General features: G+C 36.7%; 1 protein-coding gene and 1 non-coding gene across 3 annotated transcripts in view; one reads left to right on the forward strand and one right to left on the reverse strand.

The window, feature by feature from the left end:
* EXOC4 (exocyst complex component 4) overlaps positions 1–19,361 on the reverse strand; it is a 632,532-nt gene that overhangs the window by 463,126 nt on the left and 150,045 nt on the right. The gene's annotated exons all lie outside the window — the stretch shown is intronic.
* Positions 11,749–11,855, forward strand: LOC118610862. Its single transcript, XR_004954124.1, has one exon. It is a non-coding gene; the product is annotated as a U6 spliceosomal RNA (small nuclear RNA).

A 19,361-nucleotide genomic window follows, 5' to 3' on the forward strand; every position in this document is an offset into this window, starting at 1 on the left:
GTTGATAAGTATACTCTAATCATATGCCAGCATATCAAATAACATATTAGAAAGCAATGGGATTTGGGGCAAAATAAATGATTTAAAAAACACCATAAAGGGAGGGAGATGAGAAGAGAAAACCTACTAAGATAGTTCAAGGGGAAACAAAAAAGAATTTAAACTAAAGCAGTGTTAATGAGATTGAACATAAAGGGATACATCAGGGAGTCAGTGCAGAGAAAAAAAAATTTAACTAGTTATTCTGTGAAAGAAAGGAGAAATAAAAATAGATGGAAGACTGCAGGAAGAAAAGATTTGATAAAGACAACAAAGTTTAAATTTGGAATATACTTCCTTATTCATATTTATTTGTAACCTCAAATCCATAATTGTAAAAGGGAAAATAATGTTAATGGGAATCCCATGATTGATAGATTAACTTCCATTAGGACAGTTAAGTGTATGCCTATATGGTCTCTGAAGGATACTGTGAGGGTCATATATCTTTGAATATTTGTAATTTGATTTTATTCCACATTTTTAAAACAGCTTTACAGAGTTATAATTTACACACCACAAAATACACCCACTGTAGTGTATAGTTTAACAATTTTTAAGTAAATGCATACAGTTGTGTAACCATCACCATAATCATTTTAGAACACTTCTAACATTTCAAAACTTTTCCCTAGGATGTTAGTTGCAGGTTTTTTCATGGAGTCTTTTATCAGATTGAGAAAGTTCCTTTGTAGGACTAGTTTCCCGAAGGTTTTTTTTTTTTTCTGTTTTTAAACCATCAATGAGTATCAAGTGTTCTCCTGTGTACTGAGATGATTATGTGGATTTGATCCTTTATTAATATAGTATAGTACTTTAATTGATCTTATGACAAATCTCACTTGATGGTACAAAATACAGTTTGTATGTTGATGGATCCAATTTGCTAATGTTTTGTTCAAGATTTTTGCATCTATGTTCATGAGGGATACCACTCAACAGTTTCCTGTTGTCTTTTACTTTTTTACCAGGGTAGTACTGGACTCATAGGATGTGCTGGGAAATGTTTCCTCTTTCCTATTTTCGGAAAGAGTTTGCAAAGCATTGGTATTATGTCTTTAAATGTTTGATAGAACATTTTTGTGGCTTATGTACATGTAGGAGAAATTTTAATTATTTGTTTTAAGACAATTCATATTTGTTTCTTCTTGAATCAGTTTTGGTATTTGTGTCTTTCTAGGAATTTTTCCATTTCATTTAACCTGTCTAAATGGTTAGCATAAAGTTGTTCATAATAATTCCCTTAATCTTTTTAATTTCTGTAGGGTATATAGTGATGTCTTCCTCTTTCATTTTTGATTTTGTTTTTTTTTGTTTTGAAATTTGACTCTTTTTTAATTGATCAGTTTTTGATCTTTTCAAAAAACAAACCTTTGGTTTCATTACTTTTTTGTATTGTTCCTGATTTTTTTTAATTTCATTGATTTTCACTTTAATCTATCATTTCCTACCTTCTGCTTGCTTTGGGTCTGATTATTTTTCTAACTTTTCAGGTGCAAACTAAGATTGTTGATTTTCTGTTTTTCTTCTTACGCCAATGATGTATTTAGAAATTTGTTGTTTTATTTCCAAACATTTGAGGAGTCCAAAATTTCTCCCTGTTGCTTATTTAATTCTGTTGTGCCTAAAGAACATACTTTGTGTGATTTCTATCCTTTAAATGTATTGAGGCTTACTTTATGGTGTAGTAGATGGTCTATCATGGAGAATATGCTGCTAATGTGAAATGATCTGTATTCTGAGGGTGTTCGGTAGAGTATATGCCACTTTCAGCCAAGGTGCTAGATACTGCCATTCAAGTCTTATGTTTTCTGTCCAGTTATTCTATTAATTCTTGAAAAAAGTATTGAAATCTCAAACTATAATTGTTGAATTTTCTACTTTGTTCAATTCTGTCGATCTTTCCTCCATGTATGTTTAGTCCCATAGTATTCTGATGGTTTGTAATTTCTAACCCATTCAGAGTACATAGAAGACAAGAGCCATGCTAGGGGAAGACACAAAAGCGGTCCCATGTCCAATGGCACATTCCTAACTGCGGTTTCATTGTATTCCCTGACCACTTCACTCAAACAGACTTCGTTCTACCTATTTATAATACTTTCTCCTTTTTTCTCATCAAAATGACCACAAAGCTCTGTGATTATCTTACACTATCACAAAGACTTCAGCTACTGGTATTATAAGTTTACTGTGTCCCGAGACACAACATTTCATCACAATGCAAATGACTCCTTTTTTCATCACACAGTCTTTCTCAGTGTTAATTCCAACAGCCTCTACTCTCTTACTCCTTGACATCCTTTCTCCTTTAGAAATATTCCACCTCCAAGATCTTCAATTCTGAATTCTCCCCTCTACCCACAATGTTTTATCTCCTCCTAACAAATATATGCCTCTTCCTTCAACTTTTGTGTTGAAATTCTGGAAAGATTAGTCTACACATAGGAATCACTTGCGGAACTACTTTAAAATAGATTCATGTGCCCTACTGTAAAATGAGAGGGTAATAAAGAAATATAAAAAGTCTGTGCTAGAAATCAGTTCAATCACTTATTAGCTATGACCTTGGCAAGTTACTTAATCTCACTAAGCCTATTTCCCTCAACTGTGAAATAAGAGTAATAACAGAAACCTACTTTGTAGAATATGAGAATGAAAATAAATAGCATTTAAATGCTTAGCACATAACAGTTTATTATAATCTCTGAGAATGAGACTCAGAAATCTGCTGGCATTTCTTCGCCTCAAAATCTTGGTTTCTTCAACTTCAAAAGAGGAATAATATTAACTACCCCATAGAACTACTGTCAGGCTTAAATGAGCTAATGCTGTAAGTCACTTAGAATAACGTCAGTTGCATAACAAGCACCTGTGTTATTAAACATAAATAAAGTTATTTCCGTATCCTCACCTTTCCATTATCATTCTTCTCCTTCTTTCCTCTTCCCTTCCTCTCTTCAACAAAGACCTCAATCACTTACATTCAGACTTGTTAGTATTCATTCTCCAAACTTTTAGAATGTTTTCTTTCACCTAAGTTTGACTACCATATTTTCCTTCCTAATTTGGTGAATACTCAGTATCTTTACTCTTATTCTCTTCCATGTTCTCGTCACATGATTCCCAAATCTCCTTGCGTCATCATACTTCCTCCCAAGCTCCAGGTAGGTACTGCCATTGCCTACAAGAGGATCTGGTTTTCAAAGGTCAAAATCTGAAATTAGCTGTGACTCTTCTCAGTCTTATACTCTGAGGCAACTGTCAAATCCCATAGATTTTCTACTACTCATCTTATGTCCATTTCCTCTTTCAAATATTTTTATTCCCACACTCATCCCTCTAAATCTGTTCCTCATTATCTTTCACATAGCTTCTTACAACAATCTCTCAACTGGCCATCCTGCCCTCACACTTCTCATGACAATCTATACCAGATTAAGCTCACTAATGCACAGTTACACATCATCGATCTTCTGCTCAAACCCTTCAATGGCTTCCTCCTAGCCTGCAAAACAAGCCTCTGACTCCTTACTGATATTCAGTACCTTCCGCAGCTCCAATTGACTTCTGGAGCCTTCGTTCCTATTTGTGGTTTTTTAAATAATTACCTTTTGGTTAAACTAGATTATTTCCTATTCCCTAAATAAGTCCCAAGGATTTCTGTCATATCTGAGTTTATCCTTTTCTCCCCAGCTTGTAATTACCTCTTCCATCTGTCAAAAATGGGGGAATGAGAGCGAGAAATGAATTTAAGTATAACTTGACTGATTTTAACAAACTACATGTGCTCCACTCGAATGTTACAAATCAGAGTCCACGTGCCCAGAGAAAACACCAAGCCCATGCACGAGGAGGCAGAAGCAGCCGTTACGCCCTCAAAGTTTTATCTTCTCATAGGGGTATTATCGCTATCTTCTGCTGAAAGTTCTCTTAGCAAGGTCTTTTAGGTCACTTAACCTTTGTCTGACGACAACAACTAGCTGTCTCTATCTTCACAACAGACATCAATGTGTAACAAGTGTTGCTGAGGAGGACAGGCCTTTCTTATCCTCCTTACTGTCTGGAGGTCAATCTCCCACCAATAGGCTGACACCTAAATTCAAACTATTGGACAACCAGTAGACCTCTCTCCAAAAGATGCTGGCTTTTTTTTTTTTTCCGGTTTTTCACATCTTCACCATATTCAATGCACATCAACACCAGACATTAATAATTCATATCTCATATAAGCGGGGGGGGGCATATTTGTGAAAATTATTAAAAAAATGCTAATTGATCTAGCTCATATTTTACCACTACATGTGAAAATATATGTATATACATACATATATCTGTTTATATTTATTTGTATACACAAACACACAACATGAACAAACATAAATGTGCATACTGTGTGATTAAGTCATGTCCCTACTATCGGTCTTAACTGTTAACTCTGATGTCTCATTCTCATTAAAATCTACATGGCAGCTTGTGTCTCTCAAGGACTTTATCTTGTAGGTATCTATCTGCCTTCTCTCCTCTCAGTTCAGGCCATGCCTTTCCTTTGTATCTCTGTTAACATCTAACACAGTGTCTTGAACAAAGTAGGTGCTCCCTAGTAGGTTACCTAAATTGAAAGCACAATGCTCCAAAGGGCAGCCACTTATTGATGTTTCACAGTCACACATGAGCTTCCTGGAGTAGAACTACAACACTCATGGTGAAAACCAAAGCTTTTTGAGGTACATTAATTTACTCACATCACAGGGATACCATTTATTAAATGTCTGCTCCAATGAGATAAGTGCCACCCTAATGACCTGAAAGAGTTAATGCATCTTGGAAAAGACCCAAATTGCTCTCTGGAGATAGTTTATTCAATTAAGTGGCTACGACTCAGAATTTTCAATTAGCAGTTCAGTTACTAAAGATACCTTCATTTTGGTTATCTAGAATCTGTGAGTACTGACACCTATAAAAAATGTTTGCTTATGGATCATTCAAAATGGAATCTGCACTTATTATTCCAATTAAAATTTATTTTGTACCTACTGAGTGGCAGGTACTGTGTCAGGTACATTCCCATTAGGATTGGAGGGAAAGCTGGGCGATAAGAGGGTTTGGAGGCACTGAGGATAGAAAGCACAAGGCTATAGAGACAAAGTGGCTCCTTTCTTTAGGGAATCCACGAAGAAGCTCTCCACGGAATCCATCTAAGGCTCTTCAGAATCTGGTTTCAGTCTATCTAATCACGTCTTACACTCTTTTGTATAAATTGTGCATATGGAAAATTCAGTAAGGTACACACTGCTATGAATACATACATATTATCCCTATCTAGAATGATCTTCCCACATGCCTAAATCCTAGCCTTCCCTAAAGAACCAGTCAGCTCCTACTACATTCATGAAGTCTTCTATGACCAATTTATCTAAAATCATCCTTTAAATTCCTGCAGGACCAGCAGATGGTTATCAACACTTGGTAATTAATCATATACCACTGTATATTTAACTTCTCCTGTATGTTTCTCTTAAACTCTCAATGTAACTTGAAAAAAAACACCTTGTCCAACATGTCCCTATATTACCACGAATTCACCTCACACTGAAATACCTTAACTAAAATCTCTTATAACTGAAAGAGTAACTTCTAGACTTTGTCAACTTTTAAATCTGTAAAAGATGTTGTCTACGATATAAGCAAAATTATTCTATACGAGGGTGATGTATGTATACATACATATATTGTATATATATGTATGTTCACAGCTTGGTTAAATAAAAAGTAATCCTATTTTATCAGTTTCGTTACCAAAAAAATCCAAATCGATAATAAGTCTGTGATGATTGCTCACTATTTCTACTGAAATGGTATATGTTAATTCAAAACATGGGATTAAACTAACTTCATACACTTAAGATCAGCTTATCCTATAAAAGGTTAACCAATTAACTGCATTACTGGTGTATGTACATTTATAGTAAATATAGAAACTCTAGAGCCCAAAAATGGAGAACTACTTACTGATATTTCTGACATAAAATTTAATTCCTTTAGGTGGGTTTTCTTATTTAACTTAACTTTTCCCCCAATACCTCATTTTGATCTTTTATTTAAAAGCAATGTATGCTCATAAAAATTTCAAACAGTACAGAAACATGTAAAGATTCGAGTATTCTTTGATAATACTGTTATATGTAATATATTTTATTGATTTGCCTTTGTTGCTACTTTGTTTCATTATTTCCTCTTATCACTCCTCTAAATGCCAGTAAACACAGCGCTATGCAGAGTGCCTATGAAACGCATCATACGCCTCCATCAAAGGGTCTGATTCTATCAGCAAGTATAAAAAACCTGCCAGACTGGCTGCATACGGTCCAATAGGATCCTGTGGCTATACACCCCCCATTTTTCATACAGCACACCACAGTTTGTTAATCACTGGCAACCTACCTCGACCCACTCCAACATATTTAACTCCTTCCTTCTGCCTCCACGCCCCAAGGGCAATGTCTGAACACTGAAATGCCTATGAGTTTACAAAGAAGTTGTATACCTGAATCATTTCTTTCTCTGAAATTCATATCTTTTAATTTTAACTCTCAGAACAACTACTACATCCAGCAGAGAGACACGATAAAGTGCAATGCGGTAGGATGGTTAACCTGACTCCTCACCAAGTGAGAGTGAATGTTTGTAAACATAACTTCAGGACGTGAGAGGGAGGGGAAACTGAGCCACACTCCCCCAGATATGAAAACTGACACAGGGGCATCTAATTATCCTTGCCCCTAATCTACCCTTCAGTAACAAGCTCACGCCATGAAGCAAGTCACAGAAAAGGAAAAGACAGCATGCTAAATACCAACCGTGTTAACTCTGAAGCGATACAGTACAATTCGTGTACCTCTTGTTCTCTGCTAATTGCTTAAGAGAGCCTGCTCTGGAGAAGACAGCAACAGTAGCCAGGTCCCAGACTTCTTTAAATGCCAGCTCTTAATAACAAACTCCAAAAAGGTCTTAATTGCATTTACCAGGAGCTCATGAACTTTAAAAGTTGTTAATCAGATTTCCATGTAAATGGAATGACGATTAAAGGTTAAGTACAGGTTTCTAAAATTTCAGAAGTTGAGAATATATTGCCCTTCATGTGGGGAGGTGGGGGGTGGGAGGGGACTCGATCAGCCTTGACAGGAACTAAACACCTTAATTAAAGATGCAGAAGTACCATGTTTATTTTTGCATGAAGTTCTATTTTCAAATGTCAAAGTTAATCATGCACTTGACTAAAGATGTGCAGTAGTCACTCTGCCAGAGAAGAAATCCCTTAGTATTCTTTTCTGAGACAGCATCTGCAGGTCTCCAAAAGTTCCTCTGGTGTCCCCTCAGACCTGATACCTGCCTACGCTGCTCAGAAACCTGAGACTCACGGTGAAATGCCTTCTACAGGGAGATCTTAATTGCTCTCCATCTGAGGAGTAATCTAAAGCCACACGTCTTCAATCAAGTCTGCTTCATATTTATGTGGCTCAGGAGAAACACGAGGTGCTTCCGCCATAAATTTGCTGCACCTGTGTCCCTGGAGTGACATGTTGACAAATGAACATGACATCTCCTCAAACTCCAATAAGAATTTATGATTCTTTGAAAGAATATATTTGATCAATTATAGTGTCATCACAGTTGAAAAGCAAACCCATGTCTTTGGAGTGCACTTCACAGAATTTGCGAGTGCTTGTATTCTGCAATAGGATAAATGACAGATCCTGAACCTCGGTCAGGTCCTCGTTCCAGCTTTAATACTCAATCTCAGATTCTCCAGCATAAGAGGAGCCAGGTACCACCACCGCTGAGCATAACGACGACCAAGAAGAATAAAATAACTGCAGAACTCAACATCGGAAAATATATGGAGTGTAATATCTAGCCAGTAAAAATAAATGATTCTTTAAGCTAAGTATGCACTTATGGAAGAAAAAAATAATTCCTTCTACAATCCTACTATTTGTCTATTTTTGTCTCCGATTATGCTTTTAATTCTTTTTTTATTTTTATTCCTTCTAAGTGTCTGAGAAAGGTTCAGTGTTTGTTCAATACAAAGTACCTACAGCACACTTTTTTAAAGCATGGGTTTTCAGTGTTCCTACCAGAGCCACAGCTACTACTAAATTATTTCTAGTAATTGTACGATCCGAATTCAATTTTATTATAGAAGCTTCTGTGTTAAAGAAATCCATAAGTGAAAAAAGTAATACAATATAATGGGTTAGCCAACTTAAGGTGGGAAACAGGGAAAGGGAGAAGTTTTAAATGGTTCTTTTCGGAAAATACCTCTACTAAAGTTAGGTCCTTTTATTTAGCAGTACCTGTGACTGCCTCTCAAGAACTGGCACAACACTGGGACATATCAACTGGAAACTAGAATAGGAGCTCCCTCTTCCTGAAGATTAAGTTTCAGAGTGTTACATTGGGTCAATCCACTACATGTCAACAAGGCGTTTAATAAGCAATCTGAGTGAGAAAATGATGCAGCCCAGCGTGGCGAGCTCTAGGCTGCAGGGAGGTGGGCGTGCTCAGCTCGGCACTTACTTCTTATTCCTGCCCCCAGAGTGACCCACAGGACACAGTTAAGGCAGGTGATCAGGACTTCTGAGATTAGTCTGTGAGACAGAATTTCTCAGTAGAAAAGTGTCTCATTCTCCTTTGTATTTCTCTAAAGAAGCTTACACTGAGTTTTACTGTGTGTGTGTGTACGTGCACGCGTGTGCGCTCGCACGCGCACAATCTCATATGAGGAAATGGCTTTTATGCAGATGAAATCCATAAGGCTGGCCTCATTTAGTATCCCATTCTCCTCAAGGAGGTTTACCCAACAAGATAATCAGCACAAAGCTTCAGTAAAGACAGAACACAATTCCCGGGAACTGGTCTTTGAAAACAACCTCCTGTCACCATAAAATCCACCACAAGCCACTAATCAGACTGACCTCTCCAGGGCATCGCAAAATCAAACAAGTGTGTCTGTCTCAAAATCATTCCAATATTTGTGCCTTTATCCACAGAGTCCTACTAACTTGAAAAATCATCTCACTGCTCTCTGCTACCAAATTCAATCACTTTTCAAGGCCCAGTACAACTTCTCACTGGTGTTTCCCTTCATTCAATAAGCATTTAAGAGCGCAAAGCACTGTGCTGGGCGCTGCACACACACAGATGCATAGGACAGTTTATGCCCTGAAGGAGCAAAGCAATGCTCAGTGGTCTTCCATTCCTTTGAACCGCAGCACTTAGTTTCTCTGTTGGCTTACACAAATAACACTGCAAATAACACTAAATATTATAAACATCGCACCAAAAGTGTACATTCGAAAGCACTGGACAGAGATTTCGGCCACTGACGTAGCGCTCAGCTCTGTTCTCCATACAGTCTCTGGCCTGTGGTAGGCACTACCTAAGTACCTTAATTTGTCATTCAGCCACTATGTGGAGTGACCTAGTTCTTCAAATCACCTATCATGTCCTTTATCCTGGGCAATATGATACCTGACGGCCGGCAGCTGGAGCCCAGTAGCAGCTTCTGAGAACTTGGGAAGGCACAGCTACCATCAGGTACAAGGTGATTCTCTGCACCGCTCATAGAAGCTTGTGGACCTCAATCTATGTCATCTCCAAAATTTTCTCACACATGAGACACTGGTTAGATAGTAGAGAATCCAGTTTTTTATTATTACCCATTCTACCAGAGTAGCTCCATCTTGAAGTTTCTCTCCCTTCTGAGGGCGTTAAATGGCATGGTCACAAACATAAATTATGATGACATGTTCCAGAAAGGCAATAGAACTTACAATTCCTGAGTGTGATGTACTTACGCAGTGAAGATATAATAATTAGTACCTATTTTGTTGGCCTTGGAACAGCTATTCTTTCTTCCAGACCCATGAAGACATTACCTAAACATTTTCTAGCCACATCGACCCCTCTAGAATCTGGTGACTCATAAATTACAGCGATTCCAGAATTCACTTACAATAACATGCAAGCAGAAATTAGAACTGTTAATGACAATGTATAGGCCGGGATACAGTTGCTTTCATTTTCTTTGCATTCTCTTTCAACTAAAAAACATGTATTTACCTTTAAATAACAGCTTCCATGGACTGAATACAAAATGTAGCATAGCAACCAAAAACATTCCGGTTTAGCCCAATGTGGAAGGAAAAAGGCAGCTCGCATAATAATTTTTTATAATTTAGATTCTCAGAGCGTAAGGCTATTATAATCAATAATCTTCAAATTAATAAATAACATAGGTAAATAATATGTTTATACTTTGGGACATGACGAAGAAGGAAGTAGTTGCACTGCTTATGTTTTACGGAATTGTTTCTTTTATTGCTTAAAACACTGCTAGGACTATAGCTAATCATTCAATTTTTAAATCAAATAGTAGTAAATTAAAACCTATTAAATCTATAAAATGTCAATTATGCATATTAACATGCAGTTTGCAGTGAGTACTTTTCTATCTGGACAATCACTAGCTCGCCTGCATGTGTGTGGGGGGGGTGTGTGTGTGTGTGTGTGTAATCACATTACTTGAATTTTCAGATTCATCAACTCCGAAACACCTTTCAAAGAAACCTAGAACTCTCCATAATAAAAAAGGTCCTAAACGTAACTTTAAGAAATGCCTTTTTTTCCTCATTTGTCAGTCAAGATACTCTAACTGAAAATCAATAACAGACATCTAGATAGTGATATTCCTCAGCTTTGTCAAAGATGAGTTGAAAGTTGGCAAAATAATATTCCTATTAAATAATAATCGCATATTGCTACATTAGAAATATGCTCTGTTTTTAGCAGGGAGGAAATTTTATATTTTGTAACCTTCGGCCCAACAATGAACCAAAGCAAATCCTCTTAAAGAAGGTAGTGTTGGAGAATTAAAAGTATAATATAAAACATTAATACGAAATATAAAAATAAAGAGTTCTTTCAGAGTGAAAGAAAATTTTTTTTACAAATAAAAGAAAACATCTCGAAATCTGTTTGGGAAATGAATAATGTTTTCAGTTCAGTTACATGTGAAAACAGGTAAAAATGTAATAGTAGCCTGTCTTTAGTTTTCTTTAAGATTGACATTTAAAAGCAGCCTGAACCACACAATTTAGGACTTAATCATATATTGTCTTGAAATGTCAGTGCTGTTAAAAATATGTTTGATCTCAACTAAGAAGCACCTAAGAACGAGCATGGTCTTATACTTTTTCTTCATCTCCTGCACAAAGGCTGCTCAATTCCAAAATGAACAAAGCACTTTTTATATAGAAAGAAATCATCCTACTTTCAAAATAAAGTTGTGCATTTAACATGTAACATATTACTCTTAATTGTCTAAGAGTTGTATACTATAAAGAAAATTTTCTAAAGCAAAAAAAGTTTGCTAAAACAACTGATTAACCAAGAGATGATACCTTTAAGTATAAAGAATATTCTCTTTAATACATGTTTAAAAGGTTACTAACTTACATGTTCATAATTACTTTCCTTGGAAAGTCTTGTTAAAATAGGCACAACAGGAAAAAAAATTAAGGAGTTCTCTGGATGCTTTATAAATTTAATCGCTAATTTCAGAGAAAACACTTTAATTAAGTGAAAATATAGTGTTTAAAATTTTCAACAGTTTCAATTTTTAAAGGATTAAAAATCCAAATGCTAATGCCTGCTTCGGCAGCATAGATACTAAAATTGGAATCATACAGAGAAGATCAGCATGGACCCTGCTCCTAGATGACACACAAATTCATGAAGAGAAAAAAAGCAAAGGTAAAAGAAAAAGTAAAGATTTCTTTTGATAATATGCTGATAGCAGTACACAAAACACACTCTTCAACAGCAAGCAAGCCTCAGTGCTCTGTGCTATCAATTATCACCAAGAATTTTTACTATAGAACTTTGTACTATATTCTATGTACAATCTGGTCAACCCATGTTATTAAAATCATTGAGCCTTATTGTAGGAAGAATATATTTCTGCTTTCATATAAAATGACTTCTATAGCCCAATGTATTATTTATAATTCACAGTGGTTTTTATATTCTTCCCATCTACTACAGATTTTTCTTAGTGATTTATGTTAGGCTCTTTTAAAGCCTCGTTCATATTTATGGTTTATTCTCCCCCCAGAAAAGGTAACAATCCATTCCATGTATATGTGTCATGATAAATTTACAGACTGACAAAGGGTGGGTACAGGCAGACTTTACATAACAGGGGAAGATTGATGAACAACTGGTGATGCCATTGTAAGTTACTTTTCATATGCAAAAAAAATACAAAATGGACTACAGAAATAGAAATAACCTCACATAACAGAATGTTAAACAGACATATATTTCAAATGTCCATATATTGCTCGTTTGTTCAGGGCAAACACAAAGGTTAGCAGTTCACATGTGTAACATTCTGATGGCTGGTCTGTCATTATTACTGAGAACATGTTCCCACCCTGCACACTGCTTACACTGTCAGTTGCTGTCGACAATCCATAATGGTGGAAACAACACAACCTAGTTAAAAATAACTTTCTTGAGAAAAAAAAAAAAGGCTATTACCTAGAATCGATGAGCATTAGCTTCTCTGGACATGTGAAATGGGCAAGAGCTGAAGGCTAGTTTATAACATATCTTTAGAAAGTTATCAACAGTTGTTTAAAAATAGATAAACACATTTAAGGTACTTTTTCTTTTTTTCCTAATCTTATACTTCTTAGTATCTTAAATCAAGGAAATGAGGTATGTACTGATACTGCTGCCTATAGGGACCATTTCTAATCTAAGCTTTATTCCTCTTCCCTCCCTTCTTAAATTTACCATATTTCTTTATTGTATGTACGTTTATGTGTGTGTTTGACTATTTTGGTCCTTGTTTCTCATGCACTTCATAGAAAAAACTGTGTTGTTCATCAAATCACAGCACATTGGACTAATTATCAGACCCTTGCCTTTTCTCAATGGTAGAAGAAAAAGGTTTAAAAGCAATGAACAATGAGAACAAATTAACACTACTGAATTGCATGCTTAAGATGGTATAGTTTATGTGTTTGTTACAACAATTAAAAAAAAAAGTATAATAGAAAGGCACCAACTCTCTGGGATCATCCTGGGACATAGCTCTGTCTTCTCAACTCAAAATCATTGACCTCTTTCCACGTCACTTAGGTATGGGATGCACAGGTGTACCCAATCAAAACACTAATCAAGCAACACGCCGAAGGCCTTCCTGAAAAAAAAATCATAATTGGGGGTCCATTTCATTCTGTCCTTAGCATGGCTTTTTATTGATGGGTAGTCACCATCTCAAATCCCTGTAACGCTTTCTCTGACTCAAGGTTTTTTAAGCAAAATATGTCTGGGGATGACTGAGAATAAAATATAAAAAAGAGGAAAAAAAGTGAAACATTTTAAATACTATGAATCTATCACACGAATGAAAGAAAAATTCATTTGTCAAGAATGCAAGAAAGAAAATGTTATCTTAATAAGTAAAATGTTAGTAACTTATCTAAATATTTATATTAATTTACGTTAAGTGTATTTATTTAAAATCCAAATTTAAACCCAAAGGAAATAAGATTAAGAGAAGATCTTGCCCTAAGTTACAAGCCAGTAGGAAATCTATGAGGAGAAATGAGAATATCAGTCTTTCCAGTTAAAATGTTAAGATGGCATTTGGCTAGTAGTACCCCACACAATCTGTCCCACGTACTCTCTAAAAAACCTATGAGTGCAAAAGACCAAAAACAAACAAACAAATAAATAAATCTACGTCCACACACAATTATTGCCAGAATCTTTAAGATATTTTCCATGAAATACAAGGCTGATGGGACAAGGTTAAAACCTGCACCTTTCTGGTTTAAACTTAATGGTTTAACTGCTGCACCAATGGGAAGTGTATCTGCTCACGTGGAAGCAGGTACAGAAAGCCTTCCCACCCTCCCAAACTGCGCACCACTCACTATTATGCAGAGGGTGACCTGCGAAGCACCTGGCCCTTCTGCTGTCCACTCCACACGAGCACTTCTTTGTCTACATCCATTAGAAACAGCACGTCAAAGGGAAACAGTGTGCTAGCAGGTAGGAGAGGACTGGCAGTGGGGCTCCGACAAATAGAATCCTCTTACATAAAAGACTGTAAATAAGGACGAAAACAATCATGGAAGATGCACTTATGTTTATTTTAATATGTCATCTACTCTCTATGTATCAGGGAGTCAGGCAGAAATGGAGGTTGAAGATTCCATCTCAAGGAAATAGATTTGCATTATGTGAAAACTAGGAACTAAGCAGGCAGGTGTACACATGAAATTGATTTTTAGCAGTAAAACTAAGAAAATGATTTCATTAGCACCCAAATATTTAAATAATAAGCTAAGAGTCTGTCTTCATATTCCAAAACCTGGCAAACATTGGGTCTAGGTGAACTTCCTCTCAATTAAAAATGAGTAAACAAGAAAAGCAAAGGGACCAAGAGATAAATTTCAAGAAACTAGAAAAAAGAAAATTTCAATAAATTCTGGCAACTTCAGTAGCTTTAAAGAACACATGGCCTCTTCCAAAAGTAAAAGAACTCTTTAAAAAGAAAACAGGCTGAAAGGAAAAGATACCAGGATAAGATTAAAAGTGGATAACGGAAAGATAAGAAGAATTGCAAGAAAAATAAAAATGCTGTAACAGAAGAGAAAGCTGCAATAAAAACAATAAGTTAATCATTTAAATTCCGTAAAGTAAAATCAGAAATGCAAAAAACAAATTTAAGAAATATTCCCAAACATAGAAAGGAAAAAATAACAAAGATTGAAAAGACTGAGAACAGATGATAGATATAAAGATTTGAGAACAGGGATTCAATCCAAGAATTATAGGAACAACTTTAAAAAATATATATGTGTGCACATGGGTGCACCTGTGCGTGCACGCGCACACACACACATGAACACATATGCACACACCCCGAAGTATATTTTCTTGCTTTTGAGGGGAAAATGCCATGAGTAAAACAAGAGGCTACACACTGGTGGTGGAGATTTTGACAATGAAATGACTCTATCTCATTAGATTCAATTTGTGATGCAAATTTTTAAAAAGTAGGCCAAATAAAGAACTCATAAAAAGAACAAAAATGAGTATAGCTTTATACTTTCTGTAACACTATATAAGGCTATGGAACACTGTCACCAGATGATTAAGGAAAAAGAGTGTGTACAAAAAAAAAAATTCCTCACATTTTAAAAAGCTCAGAAAACATAACTTGAGAGAGTTCAAAAAGTAAGTACCCAGTGTTCTTGGGAAGTATGTTGGTTTCCTAGGGCTGCGGAAACAGATTACTACAAACAAGGCGGCTTAAAGCAACAGAAATTATTCTCCTAGTCTGGAAGCCGGAAGTCTGAAATCGAGATGCTGGCATTACCGCGCTCTCCCCCAAGGTTCTAGGAGAGGGTGCTTCCTAGTTTGTGGTAGTTGCTTATAGTTGCATCACTTCAACCTCTGCCTCCACTGTCACGTGGCATACTCTCTGTGTCTTGTTTTCTCTATATCCAAATTTCCTTCTTCTTCTAAGGACATTAGTTATTAGATCAGGGCCCACCTAACACAGCGGCACCTCCTCTTAACGTGATTACATCTGCAGACACCTTATTTCCAAATAAGGCCACATTTACAGGTACCAGTTGTTAGGACTTGAACATATTTTTCGGGGGTACACATGATTCTACCCACAATGTTGTAAGGGAGGGAGGGTATTCAGACATACTCTAGGCCACCAAGGATGAGTAGCAGTTAGGATTGAAAGCATAAGAAGTCATGACACAAAAGGACTGGTAGGTTGTCCCAGCCCCGATGTTAGTAACCCCATGGGTTTGAGCACAGTGGGGCACGCCGCAGCTCAAGGCAAGGCGTGGCCAGAGGACGCTTCCCTGACCTGTGCCTCTCCCGCCATCCACCTGCAACCACCTACTTTGACCCACAGTCTAAATATTTTATTTGGACACCTGAGACAACCGCAGTGTTATCCTTTCTATCACTTGCTAATAGTGGTTCGACCATTTCAAACACATTTGGGACAATATTTCAGGAGAACTACTAAATAAAAAGTGTATTTTTCTTTCTAAAAGGGAACAGTTACGTAGAGCAACATAACATCTTTTGCGTAGAACTTGAGAAATAAGTTTTGGCATCTTTTGACACTCATACTGACTGACCTAATCATTAGCTTTTTAAATTAACTCTGCTCATCTAGGTCCTATAACTAAGCCTGTTTTAGGTATGCTTAAAAATACTTAGGATATAAACTCAACTATGCTTAAAAAAAAAATCAAAAGTAAATAAACATAAGTTAAAAATTATCTCAGGGATGTAGGATTCTGGATGATTTTTAAATTTTATACTTTATTGGTTTTTGCTATTTTCTATATATGTCTAATGAACACACAACTACATTTATAGAATGTAAGTAGAATAAAATGGCTTACAGAAGGGCCTAGAATTTTGCATTTCTGATATGAGGGCAATTTTATGATTTTTTATGAAGCAAATATTTGGAGAAAGATATCCACTAGAATATGAACACAGTTATTTCTAGGTCCTGGGAACATTATTTCCAAAATTTCTGTAATGAGCATATCTTAGAAAATAATAATACAAGAAAAAAGGGGAAAAGGGAACTTCCCGGTGGCCTCTAGGGGAAGAACAGAGAATGAACCAATCTTCCTTTCTCACCTGTAAGAGCTATATACTGAGGTTGGGAAAGAAGCAAGCAGAAGTCTCTGATTGCCTAAAACAGAAAAGGGTCAACACTGATGTTTTTCATGCCTCCATATGCTTTAGAAAATGATGTATCTTCTAGAACATAACAGTGCAGAGCCAAAATATATCTGAATCTCACAAATGATGAAATGGTTAGTTGACTTGGCCAGACTCACTTAAAAATGGAAACATCAGCTGCCAGAGCCATTTGAAAACAATTTTTCCACTTTAGTTCTTGACTCATGGTTAAAAATCCAACATTGAACCTGCCAGAATGGCCCTGTGTCTTCGAAGGGCTAAATAAACATATGGACATGTAACTGCAGCCTAAGGAGGACAGGTGGCAAACAAAGTGTCCAAAACATGTTTAGAAAGTTATATTACAAACTGAGGCTGAATTCTAGGCTGATTCCCATCACCAGAACGTGAAGTTTACCACCTGACAGTTTGTTACTCTACATCCTCAAAACGGCACCAAATCAATAACATGATCACTATTCATGTGAAAAAAGTAGGGTGGCCACAGTCCTCTTAGTTCCTGCTGGGTTCAAAATCTAGTCCATGGCTCTACGTTAACTAGATCAGTTTAGCTACTTTTATAAAACACAAAAGAGTAGAATTTTAAAGAGATGAACAAAACCCAAGCTCTTATTTTATTATTCAATTCAAGAGAATGAAATTACTTTGACCAATTACAAAGAGTTTCTAAATGCTCAAGCTCAATTTCTGGACTTAATTTCGTTACGGCTAGGTAACAGTAAACACATACTCATGCTGGTTTAGAACCACACCTTGAATAGCACTAAGCTAGCCAAGCTAGAAGCAAGCATGTGTTCACTAGCTAACAGTAAGCAAACGAGAGAAGACGCCATCTTCATTTTACAGACACACCTGCATTAAAAGCTGGCAGTATCCATTCAAAACACCACCTAGTCACCAAAGAGAATTTTATAACTTAAAGAATGTTTTATAACTTAAAGAATGGAGCAAAAAATACAAAAGCATATCAATCAATCTTAAAACGGACGAAGTCCCCTTTTAAATGATAAAACAGTTTTATCGACAATTTGCAGTTATAACTGTACTAGGCCAAGGGAAGAAAGAGACTGATCCAGCTTCACTGGTCTCAGGTACAGGAGCAGAGAATGTTGATGACAGAGAAAGAAAGTGTGATGCATTCAAGCTCACAACCAGACAGGAAAAACAGTGAGAGTAAGAGGAAGGGCCGTGTCCATAACTTTACTGGAAAGAACAGAGAGGCCTTCCTTACTAACATTATTAGAAAGTGTCCTGGTGAGCTCAGTCACCTCTCAGAGTTAAGGAGCCAATACATGTGATATCAACACAGCTCCTGATGAGGCAGTTTGGTATAGGGCAGCGGCTCACAACCACCCCTCCACATCAGAATCACCTGGAGAGTATAAAAAACCAAACCGATGTCCAGGCCTCCAGAGTGGGGGCCTGGGCATAGTAGGTTTTTGTTGTTGTTTGTTTGTTTGTTTGTTTTTTACTCCCTAAGATGACTCTAATGTACAGCCAGAGCAGAAAACCACTGGGGTAGTGAACAGAGCCGAGGCACAAACTAGGCCCCTGGGCTCTAAGACTAGCACCAACGATCCTTAATTGTGTTGCCCTTGACAAGTTACTTCCTATCCCAAAGCCTATTACACATAATTTTAAGAGAAAGAGCGCACACCTTCCTGCCTCTCAGGGCTTTTAGAACCTCAGATGTGTGTTAACTTAATACATGTTCCAGCAATCCTTTTCAAATACAATATTTACTAAGAGAGGGATTTCAGGGACTCTTATTAAATCTGAAGATCAGAAACCTATGACTGCATATGCACACTTCAGTAGATTCTATAATGAGTTTAGAAATTTTTCAATTTGTCAAGATTTGTTAAAATTTGAGAAATGCTATCTGTTTGAATCGAGAACATAGGTAGGAAGAACTTAGCAAACAGTATACATGTGATCCAGAAACATGAAAATACATATATATATACACACACACACGAAATCATACTCATGCCCATAAAGGTCTACCTAATTCCAAAATATCTGTTCTATTTAAAATAAGAATTTATTATGCAGTTCATCTGTAGACAAATAGACATGATTAAAAAGAACCCTCAAAGAGTATGAGTTCGAGATCTCGTCCAGTCCTGTGACCTGAAAATACAATCTCTTAAAACCTCCCAGTCTGTCAGCTCAGACCTCTCTCCTGAGCACCCAGAAGCATGCGCCCACTGCCACTTAACACCTCGTCTCCCAGGCACCACAAACTCAGTATGGCCAAACACAAATGCAAGTCCTTCACTCCCTTTTCCAAACCTGAATGCGGCTGCCTCTTTCTCCTCATTCAGGACTCAACTTTCTGTGCACAGAAGACAACGCCTCACTTCACCACATGCTGCTCTGGGGGGCATTTTCTGGCTGACCTCCCTGGGAATGTAACTTTAAGAGATAAAGATGAAGCCCCAGGGCCCTTAGGTACCATGCTTGGTTCTGGCCCCTCATAGCCA

Source organism: Rousettus aegyptiacus, unplaced genomic scaffold (assembly GCF_014176215.1).
Source record: "Rousettus aegyptiacus isolate mRouAeg1 unplaced genomic scaffold, mRouAeg1.p scaffold_m13_p_13, whole genome shotgun sequence".
Classification (NCBI taxonomy): Eukaryota; Metazoa; Chordata; class Mammalia; order Chiroptera; family Pteropodidae; genus Rousettus; species Rousettus aegyptiacus.